At 41.1% G+C, this 10,928-nt stretch overlaps 1 long non-coding RNA gene across 1 annotated transcript; it reads right to left on the bottom strand.

Annotated features, from left to right (window-relative positions):
* Positions 1-49: 49 nt before the first annotated feature.
* LOC123996420 lies at positions 50-4,427 on the bottom strand. Its single transcript, XR_006831986.1, has 3 exons — positions 4,237-4,427; positions 578-666; positions 50-332 (listed from the first exon to the last, which is right to left on the bottom strand). It is a non-coding gene; the product is annotated as an uncharacterized LOC123996420 (long non-coding RNA).
* Positions 4,428-10,928: the final 6,501 nt, after the last annotated feature.

Genomic DNA, 10,928 nt, shown 5'->3' with positions numbered 1-10,928 from the left:
ATATTTAAGGCTAAGACAATATTTGTATCCTTAAAAATATTTACAGGACAGGAGAAAAAAAGCCTTTTTTTGCTAAGGACACACAGGCATACACATGCAGAGACACACGGTATGGAATGACTCTGGGATGCAAGAAACTGCAGCAGTCAGGTGGTGTGAGGGAGGGATCAATAACTTAGGCAAATTAATACAAAGAGGAAAGTTGTAGCAGAGCAGTCCATCAATCCCTGTCTGGGCAGCAGCCTCCAGGGAGTCCCCATCACTACGACTCCTCCTAGTCGTATTTAAAGTTCTGCAGGATCTCACTCGGGGCCTCTTTATTTTTGATGATGCTGCAGGAGGGGAGACAGAGGTATAAGAGGATTGAGTGCATTCCTGCGAGTAGTCTGCATGCAAACAGCAGGTAGGCCTAATGAAAAATGACATCAGTGATCAGACATGACAATGGAGCAGCTTAACGAGACACTGAGCTTCTTCAGCAGCTACAACACTCCATTTTTAGAGTCAGCTCATTGAGGGAATGGGTGAGTCAATGGGGAGATAAAGCCCTGAAAGCAGGGGTAAAATCTGCACTTACTCCTGCTTGATCTCCTGGATCTTCTCCTGACAGCCCTCATCCACTGGGTGATCCTGGGCCTTCTGCTTTGCCAGCTGCAGCTTGGCCGTCTGGACAAGACACATCAGACATGTGCAAACCATTTATCAAACGTTGAGCTGGAGCAATCAAATGTTAATACTAGCCCGAGCCCAGAAGGAAAGCCGATGCCAGACATTTAACATTGGGAAAATTGATACTATGGAAAATTAAAGCCATTATTTAAATCTTGTTCAATTCTCCTGTTTACTGCCTGAGATTCTGCGCCTCACATTACAAATGTGCATTACGATGTCAGATCCGTAAGAAGTTTCTCTACTATTTGAGACATTTGTTGCATGATACCTTCTCTCGATTGATAACAAGAATAATGTCTGACCCTATGCATCTCTAATTTACCTTGTCATGTTCCATCCCTGAACAATGAAGCAGAAAATACAGGATATTTGTTACATTCTCAGAGGACAAACCTGACCTCTTGTGGCTGACTGGAAGAAGTCTTGTGATGAACCTTCGAGGTCATGCATTATGGAAGGGTGGGTTGTTCAGTAACAAAAGCAATGTGTGTGCAACCGTGGACAAAAACAGGCGTGGTTGGCTTAGAATCAAATTGTTGACAACATGTAAACTACAGGTAACTGCCATAATCAAGGAAACCATTAGGAATTCAAAGTATATGGAAAGCAGGTGCTTCCACACAGGTGTGGTTACTGAGTTAATAAAGCAATTAACATCCCAACATGCTTAGGGTCATGTATAAAAACGCCCAGTTGCCCAGTATTTTGGCTACCATGGCTAGAAGAAAAGATCTGACTTTGAAATAGGTCTAAAAGGCAAATAGGGGTTTTAAAGTGTGTGTGTCTGTTACCAGATCACAACCCAATTGAACACTTGCAATGAGCAGCATTTCCTGTATGACCTGGGGTTGTATGTGTGGGTGTGTGCTCTCTCTCTCTTTGAAGAATAGATGTCATACTCTGGTTCGAAAAGCAAAGTCAACATACTTCTTGAATTGTGTATCTGAGAGGGGTGGAAATCCAGCTAAATTCTGGAATGTGGTCAATTCTTTGCCCCAGCAGGTCATGACATGCCTCTGCTCCCATAACAGACACATAAATGACATTGTTGGTGCTTTTTAATTACCATTTAGCCTCCGCTGGCCATCTATTTGACAGAATGGTTTCTGAAAATACCTCAAGTTCCACTAGAGGGAGACCTATATTCACCTCTTAACATGGCCTGGAAGTGCACCATTCTCTGCTCTCACCCTTTCCCCCCCCCATTTGAACCATTTTATGTCTATTATGTATTAAGTGTCTTGCAAAACATTTGTGTCAACAACAACAAAAAATACACAAGATCCCTTTCTACTGCAGCGTTCTGCCCCCCTCATTTTAGAACCTTTGACCCACATTTTAATTTAACAATTGCTTCTGGTTCTATCCCTAATATCTGGAAGGCAGCACATGCCGTCCCCATTGGTGGAGATCCTGACCTAGATAACTACTGCCCAATTACTAAACTAATCTTGCCTTGCAAAAATATTAGAATCACTGGCAAATTGTCAAGTACCTTTTATAACTTAAATGATATTATAATGTGTACCAGTCTGGTTTTAGAACTGGACATAGCACAGTTTCTTAAATATTATACTAAATTGCTCAGATCATAGGAACAACTGGGCTGCCATATTTACAGACCTATCCAAGGCCTTTGATACTGTTGAGCATCCCCTACTCATTCAAAGGTTGTCTGAAATGGGCCTCGACCAGACGTCTTGCAAGTGGTTTGGAAACTATCTGTCAGACAGGACACAATATGTGCTTTCTGATGGTGTCAAGTAATCTCGATATTACTAAAGGTAACCCACGGGGGTAGATTTTGGGACATCTTAACTATTTATACAAATAATATTGGTCAATCTGCAAAAACCTGTAACAATCACCTGTATGCAGATGAAACCTACATATGCTATTGCCCCTACAACTGACCAGGCTGTTGGAGTTGCAATTCCGCAGAAAATCCTTGTTGATTTAAACTTAGGACTTAACACATGCTGTTTTCTAATTCTCTTAGAAATATTTCAGATGGCTTACACATTTATGCCTTGGATGGTTCTTTCATCCTATAAATATCTGGCCTTTTGGGTTGACAATAATTTGACGTTTAAAAAAATGACATACGGAAGAGCTAGTTAAGAAGCTGAGATTTAAAGGCTTATTTTATATACTGTAACTAGATCATACCTCTCCCTAAACAGCAGGAAGCAGATTGTACAGTCAACTTTCGTGTCAGTTCTTGACTACGGTGACACCATCTATCGGAATGCAGCAGCCACTACTCTCCAACCATTGGATGCAGTCCACCATAGTGCCCTTCACTTTATCACACGTGTTTTAATACCCATCACTGCATCCTGTATCAAAAGGATGGTCCTCATTAAAGTCCCGTAGATCACACCATTATTCCCTCTTTGTTTACACAAGCTTCCGACCTCCCTCACTTCACTGTTAAAATGTAAACATATGACACGCCAAACCCGTTCACAGGGATGGTTAACTCAAGGTTCCACAACTACGTACTGATTTCGGTAAATCTGCCATCAGTTTTGGTGCCCCCATTTTTTGAACAGCCTACAAAACTCCCTACATCTTGACTCTCTGGTGCCTCTAGGGAAGTTTAGGACTTTCATGTTGAGAATGTTTCATGTTGAGGGCGGCAGGGTAGCCTAGTGGTTAGAGCGTTGGACTAGTAGCTGGAAGGTTGCAAGTTCAAGTCCCCGAGCTGACAAGGTACAAATCTGTCGTTCTGCCCCTGAACAGGCAGTTAACCCACTGGTCCTAGGCTGTCATTGAAAATAAGAATTTGTTCTTAACTGACTTGCCTAGTAAAAAAACATTGAAACTGTTCTGCTGGTTCAGCAACCTATTGAAGCCCTTATGTTGGTGTTTCCTTTAGTTTGGCAGTTACCTTTATATTTCCTCTTCAAATATTTATTGAAAACATAAATACATCTGCACAATGAGCACTTGTCTCTTAAACACATCGTTACAGATATTGGTTAGCTGGCCCAAAGGCTGAAGACCATGATTTGAATTAGGTGTGATATTAATGGGCTTGAATAAAAACATGCACATACAGTAAATTGCCAGGACTGGAGTTGCAGAACACTGCATTACTGTACATGTACTGTCAATATACGCTTGTTCAACTGAAGATTCATCAAAGCTGTATAGAACTCAATGGTTGACATCCATATGTAATCCCTAAGATCCAACATCTATCAACATTTATCAACTAGGCACTGTTACAGCAATATAGTGCCTGCACTTCGGTTCAGTCCCACTAAACACGGAGTAAAAAAATATGTTACACAATTAGTTAAGCCCATGTTAATACCAATACAATGTTTCAATTCATGAGGAGTGAGCAAGTGCACACGCAGAAGGGTGTGGGAGAAGGGTAGGGGGGTGTTGTGTTCTTGCCATCGCCACCGAGCATAGTCAAGCCATTTTGTACATGACATCACAAACAGACTGGCAATCAGGCTAAAGTGTACTGGGTAAGAGAGACTGACTGTGTTTCAAACTCGAAGTAGACAGCCCTCAGCCCTTGAATCACATCGTCACATCGGAGTGTACCTTAAAAATGTCCCTTTCCCAAGCAAGGGAGAGTGATGGTCGGAGAGGCAACGTTCTTGGTGGAAATCTTGAAGTGGAGCTTAAAAAACAACCACCCTAAAGCTATTACTGTACCTACTGAGCTAACGTATCTAGCTAGCACTCCTGTCAGGTAGCTAGCTACAGTTACCCATAGCCGGTTAGCTAGTTTTAGAGTTAAATCATTTTTTCCAATACATTTCAAAAATATGTTTATGAATCTAGCAACGTTTTACAGGCTCCTCATTACGAGACTAAGCCAATTTTCCAACGCTAAAGTCAATGTATATACACTACCGTTCAAAAGTTTGGGGTCACTTAGAAATGACCTTGTTTATGAAAGAAAAGCACAGTTTGTCCATTAAAATAACATCAAATTGATCAGAAATACAGTGTAGACATTGTTAATGTTGTAAATTACTTGTAGCTGGAAGCAGCTGATTTTTTAAATATAATATCTACAGTTGAAGTTGGAAGTTTACATACACCCTAGCCAAATACATTTAAACTCAGTTTTTCACAATTCCTGACATTTAATCCTAGTAAAAATTACCTGTCTTAGGTCAGTTAGGATCACCGCTTTATTTTAAGAATGTAAAATGTCAGAATAATAGTAGAGAGAATAATTTATTTCAGCATTTATTTCTTTCATCACATTCCCAGTGGGTCAGAAATTTACATACACTCAATTACAATTTTAAATGGTTTAACTTGGGTCAAACATTTTGGGTAGCGTTCCACAAGATTTCCACAATAAGTTGGGTGAATTTTGGCCCCCCTGACAGAGCTGGTGTAACTGAGTCAGGTTTGTAGGCGTCCTTGAACGCACACGCTTTTTCAGTTCTGCCCACAAATTTCTATGGGATTGTGAGGTCAGGGCTTTGTGATTTCCACTCCAATACCTTGACTTTGTTGTCCTTATGCCATTTTGCCACAACTTTGGAAAAATGCTTGGGGTCATTGTCCATTTGGAAGACCCATTTGCGACCAAGCTTTAACTTGATGTCTTGAGATGTTGCTTCAATATATCCACATCATTTTCCTACCTCATGATGCCATCTATTTTGTGAAGTGTACCAGTCCCTCCTGCAGCAAAGCACCTCCACAACATGATGCTGCCACCCCCGTGCTTCACGGTTGGGATGGTGTTCTTCAGCTAGCACGCCTCCCTCTTTTTCCTCTAAACATAACAATGGGCATTATGGCCAAACAGTTGTATTTTTGTTTCATCAGACCAGAGGACATTTCTCCAAAAAGTACAATCTTTGTCCCCTTGTGCAGTTGCAAAACGTAGTCTGGCTTTTTTTATGGCTGTTTTGGAGCAGTGGCTTCTTCCTTGCTGAGCGCCTTTCAGGTTATGTTGATATAGGACTCGTTTTACTGTGGATATAGATGCTTTTGTACCTGTTTCCTCCAGCATCTTCATACGGTCCATTGCTGTTTTTCTGGGACTGACAGAATGCTTCTCCTTCTTGAGCGGTATGACGGCTGTGTGGTCCCATGGTGTTTATACTTGCGTACTATTGTTTGTACACATGAACGTGGTACCTTCAGGCGTTTGGAAATTGCTCCCAAGGATGAACCAGACTTGTTGAGGTCTACAATTTGTTTGCTAAGGTCTTGGCTGATTTATTTTGATTGTCTCATGATGTCAAGCAGAGGCACTGAGTTTGAAGGTAGACAGTGAAATACATTCACAGATACACCTCCAATTGACTTAAACGATGTCAATTAGCCTATCAGAATCTTTTAAAGCCAGACACTCAACTAGTCTAAAGGACAGTTTTATTGGTTCTTTAATCAGGACAACAGTTTTCAGCTGTGCTACCATAATTGCAAAAGGGTTTTCTAATGATCAATTACTATTTTAAAATTATAAACTTGGATTAGCTAACACGTGCTATTAGAACACAGGAGTGATGGTTGCTGATAATGGGCCTCTGTAAGCCATTTCCAGCTACAATAGTCATTTACAACATTAAAATGTCTACTGTATTTCTGATCAATTTGATGTTATTTTAATGGGGGAAAAAGTGCTTTTAATTCAAAAGCAAGGATATTTCTAAGTGTCCCCAAACTTTTGAACAGTAGTGTGTATACACATACACACAGCAAAAAAATAAATAAACGTCCTCTCACTGTCACCTGCGTTTATTTTCAGCAAACTTAACATGTGTAAATATTTGTATGAACTTAAGATTCAACAACTGAGACAAACTGAACATGTTCCACAGACATGTGTCTAACAGAAATGGAATAATGTGTCCCTGAACAAAGGTTGGGGTCAAAATAAAAAGTAACAGTCAGTATCTGGTGTGGCCACTAGCTGCATTAAGTAATGCAGTGCATCGCCCCCTCATGGACTGCACCAGATTTGCCCGTTCTTGCTGTGAGATGTTGCCCCACTCTTCCACCAAGGCACCGGACATTTCTGGGGGGGAATGGCCCTAACCCTCACTCTCCAATCCAACAGGTCCCAGACGTGCTCAATGGGTTTCAGATCCGGACTCGTCGCTGGCCATGGCAGAACACTGACATTCCTGTCTTGCAGGAAATCACGCACAGAACGAGAAGTATGGCTGGTGGCATTGTCATGCCCTTTACAATGAAGATCTATGAAGTTATTTGGATTTTTACAAATTATCTTTGAAAGACAGGGTCCTGAAAAAGGGGCGTTTCTTTTTTTGCAGGGGGACACTTTTTTTTTAGCAAGCTAGCTATATACAGTGGGGCAAAAAAGTATTTAGTCAGCCACCAATTGTGCAAGTTCTCCCACTTAAAAAGATGAGAGAGGCCTGTAATTTTCATCATAGGTATACTTCAACTGTGACAGACAAAATGAGAAGAATATATCCAGAAAATCACATTACAGGATTTTTGTCATCTGTGGATCTCTTGGGCCGGTATGCAAATTGGAGTGGGTCTAGGGTTTCTGGGATAATGGTGTTGATGTGAGCTATGACTAGCCTTTCAAACACTTCATGGCTGCAGATGTGAGTACTACTGGTCAGTAGTCATTTAGTCATCGTTTTGCCTTCAAAATAAAAGTCCCTCTTTGAAAGTGATGCAGAAGGTTACAATTGGTGGAATCCTGCCATGTTTAGACTAGATAATGTTAAACGAGGTTGGAGTGTTAGAATGTGGAGCAATAAAGTGCTTTTTTCCCAAAGTCCTCCTCAGAGTTATCAGGCACCAAAACATCCACATTGTATTGTTTTTCCTCTGGAATAGTGTTCAATTCACATCGTAGGTTAACTGGTACAATAAATGTTGCTCAATTCACAGTGGTTTCAGAGTCCAGCAATAAGAGTTACGGCCCTAATGTTCTCTGGGTGTCACTGAGCAGACTGGTACCCCATGTCATTGATCCACACTCTATAGGTAAGGCTGTACAGTGAAATAAGTATGCTCCCAATGCAATTCTATAGTCTAATAGATCCAGTGTGATTAACATATTTTGTCAAATTAACCAATTATTGTATTTTGTTACATTTATATAACATTCCAAACATGTTTAGCATGATCTATTCCATTATGGCACGATTCCACCATTTGTTTTAATTTACATCACTTTCAACAATGGACTTTATTTTGAAGGTGAACCGCAAATTCCACTATTGCGGCTAAAATCGCTGAAGTTGGAGACTTTTATCTCCCTCATCAACTTCAAACATCTGCTATCTGAGCAGCTAACCAATCGCTGCAGCTGTACATAGTCTATCGGTAAATAGCCCACCCAATTTTACCTACCTCATCCCCATACTGTTTATATTTTTTTACTTTTCTGCTCTTTTGCACACCAGTATCTCTACCTGTACATGACCATCTGATCATTTATCACTCCAGTGTTAATCTGCAAAATTGTAATTATTCGCCTCCCTCCTCATGCCTTTTGCACACAATGTATATACACTCTTTTTTTCTACTGTGTTATTGACTTGTTAATTGTTTACTCCATGTGTAACTCTGTGTTGTCTGTTCACACTGCTATGCTTTATCTTGGCCAGGTCGCAGTTGCAAATGAGAACTTGTTCTCAACTAGCCTACCTGGTTAAATAAAGGTGAAAAAAAATATTTAAAAAAATAGCTTCATATAGTTGGCTCCGACCATTAATCAAATAAGAACTGTCTTATAAATAAGGGTTATTTTAGATGATGACACCTAGTTAGATAGTTAGCTAGCTAACTATAGCTACTGAAACTATGTTTCTGAAACTAAACTTTGCTATGTTTTTGGGGAAGAACATAGTTTTTTTGGGTGGGGGGCGACATTGTTTGCATCCATCCATCATGCATCCACGACTTGCCTAGTTAAATAAAGGTTAAATAAAAAATAAAATCAGCTAGATAGCTTTTTTATGACCAGCACTGTCCAGAGCAAGGGAAAGTGTGTCTGCGCTCGTGCGGCAGCGGCATGATCATGAATCGTTGTGACATGAAATACGAGTGATAGTGTAATCAATGTTTAATAACTACGTAAAAAATGTATGAACGTGTTCAATTATTACGTGACGTGCAGTCATATTCAAGTCCTGATTGGTCAACAAGCTTATTTGATGCGTCAAATAGTGTTATTTGACATATTCAAAGTTGACATAGTGATGGGCATTCTGGATCTTTTCAGTGAGCCGGCTCGTTCGGCTCAGCACACCAAAAAGAGCCGGCTCTTTTGGCTCCCAAACGGCTCTTTAAAAAATATGTTATGTATTTTTTCAAGTCAAACAGTTTGCGAGAATGATTGGTGTTAAAACAATTCTAAATAAATGATTAAATGAAATCATACTCTACCTTTTGTCATGAAAAAGAATGCTATTAAACATTTGCATTTAAAGTACAACTTTTGAATGTACATAAACAAAGTGGATATAAATCTAACCATTCAAAACTAATACAATCTGAACAGCATAATAGAATATTGCACCATATCAAAGAAAAATAAAGAACAACGTGCAAAACTGCAGCATCCCACTTAAAACATTAAACTGGTCCCTATTTTCTCTCTCTTCTTTATTGCCATGTTATAACCAGCAGCACACAGCAATGCTGACCATATTTTGCTTTTAATGAGAGCTTTGCATTCAGAAATGCAAGCTGCCTCACTTTCGAGGGGCTGGTGCGGTTTCTTCTTTCAGTAATTATTTGTCCCGTTTTCGAGAAGACCCTCTCAGAGGGAACAGATGTGGCCACTATGTAGAGTCTCCCTGTCATGACTTTAGTAAGCTGTGGGTAGACAGAGGCCTTGTTCTTCCACCAGCTCAGAGGATCTGCAGATCTTTGGAGGAGTGGCTCATCCAAATAGGATCGGACCTCCATTATGGCATCTGCTGAGGGATTCCTTCGTGCTGCATCCCCAGTTGCTCTCTCGTCAAACAGCATCCAAACAGCAGACGTTTGTGGCACTACTGCTGGTGCTTCTGCTCCATCTGACCCCTCTTCCTGTTGCCCTGGTGTCTGAGCCAGCTGACTGCTGGGGCTGTCCCTCCCTGCTGCTGAGGTTATTCTTTGAAGAGCCTCATCAATCGCTCTGGCATCACCGAAGGCTAACTTCTTAAACCTGGGGTCAAGTGCAACGGTTTCTGATAGCACGTGATTATATTCCCTTCTGAGGAACTTTCTGTCCATTGATGACCATAGGGTGTCCACCAACTCTGTCACATGTCCTGTGGTTACATTTGCTTCTCTCTGGCGGCTGGCTGTGATTCGCTGCAGACCCTTATACAGGAGTATAATTTTTGAGGCTGTAACCTAGCTGAAAAGAGAGAACAGTAATTTATTAGTTCAGCTTCATGTTTTGTCTACTGATACTACATTCTCACCTACTGCTCATATACATATATAATACTGGATTAAATAATGATGTAGTAATAACTGCTTACTGTACCTCTCTCCACTGATCTCCACTGTGACCTGCTCAAAGGGTTCCAGGACTCTGCACACCTCCTCCACCACCTCCCATTCTTCCTGGGTCAGAGCATTAACAGGTGCATTGACAATAGAGATGACAGTAGAGATGAATGCATCCTTTGACTCAAGAAACCACTTCAACATATAAAATGTTTAATTCCACCTTGTAGTGCAGTCTTGTTTAGGCCTCAACTCAGGCATCCCTATCTGGCGTTGTGTAGACTTTAGTTTTTCAGCACCTACTTTGCTCCTGTGGAAGTATTCCACAGCTGCTTTCACTTTGTCCACATTGGGCTTCATCACCTTCAGAGCGGGCTGTATCACCGCCTGGTACGGCAACTGCTCTGCCCTCAACCGTAAGGCTCTCCAGAGGGTAGTGAGGACTGCACAACGCATCACCGGGGGCAAACTACCTGCCCTCCAGGACACCTACACCACCCGTTGTTACAGGAAGGCCATAAAGATCATCAAGGACATCAACCACCCGAACCACTGCCTGTTCACCCCGCTATCATCCAGAAGGCGAGGTCAGTACAGGTGCATCAAAGCTGGGACCGAGAGACTGAAAAACAGCTTCTATCTCAAGGCCATCAGACTGTTAAACAGCCACCACTAACATTGAGTGGCTGCTGCCAACACACTGTCATTGACACTGACCCAACTCCAGCCATTTTAATAATGGGAATTGATGGGAAATGATGTAAATATATCACTAGCCACTTTAAACAATGCTACCTTATATAATGTTACTTACCCTACATTATTCATCT

Source organism: Oncorhynchus gorbuscha, linkage group LG15, assembly GCF_021184085.1.
Source record: "Oncorhynchus gorbuscha isolate QuinsamMale2020 ecotype Even-year linkage group LG15, OgorEven_v1.0, whole genome shotgun sequence".
In the NCBI taxonomy this organism is placed as follows: Eukaryota; Metazoa; Chordata; class Actinopteri; order Salmoniformes; family Salmonidae; genus Oncorhynchus; species Oncorhynchus gorbuscha.
Note: the sequence above shows the minus strand (reverse complement) of the source record. Positions and strands in the feature narration are given on the sequence as shown.